Consider the following 462-nt stretch of genomic DNA (forward strand, 5'->3'; position numbering starts at 1 on the left):
GGTGGACAGGCTAAAGGATTAGGTATGTCTATGAAATGTGGAGTGTATCCAAGACCATATATGGGGTTGGCAGACAAAGGTCTTATAATTTTATGTGAATTATCAGAATTCCCAGGTGTATAGTAGAGCTGACAAGGGGCAAGCTTGTGGTCACTGCTTGGTCACTGCTTAGTCACAGCCAGCTACCCAGAGGGACCGATTAGTTGAACCTGAGGGCTTGGGACCATAGTCTCAGGGAACATCAAGCTCAGTTGGCATAACATACTATACAAAACATTGTTCCCCCTCCTAATTTGACTAGTAGCAACTGGGATCTTAAAAGCTAACAAGCTGCTATCTAGATGCAACAATGGATCTCTTCTAGTCAAGAGCAAAGAAGAATGAAGAAAACCAAAATTCATGGAAACAATTAGTCCTAGTGACTGATACACCATCTGATCTGCAGCCTATACAACTATGAGA

The sequence above is a fragment of the Orycteropus afer genome, unplaced genomic scaffold (genome assembly GCF_000298275.1).
Source record: "Orycteropus afer afer isolate SDZICR_OR568_19922 unplaced genomic scaffold, OryAfe1.0 scaffold00284, whole genome shotgun sequence".
NCBI lineage: Eukaryota > Metazoa > Chordata > Mammalia > Tubulidentata > Orycteropodidae > Orycteropus > Orycteropus afer.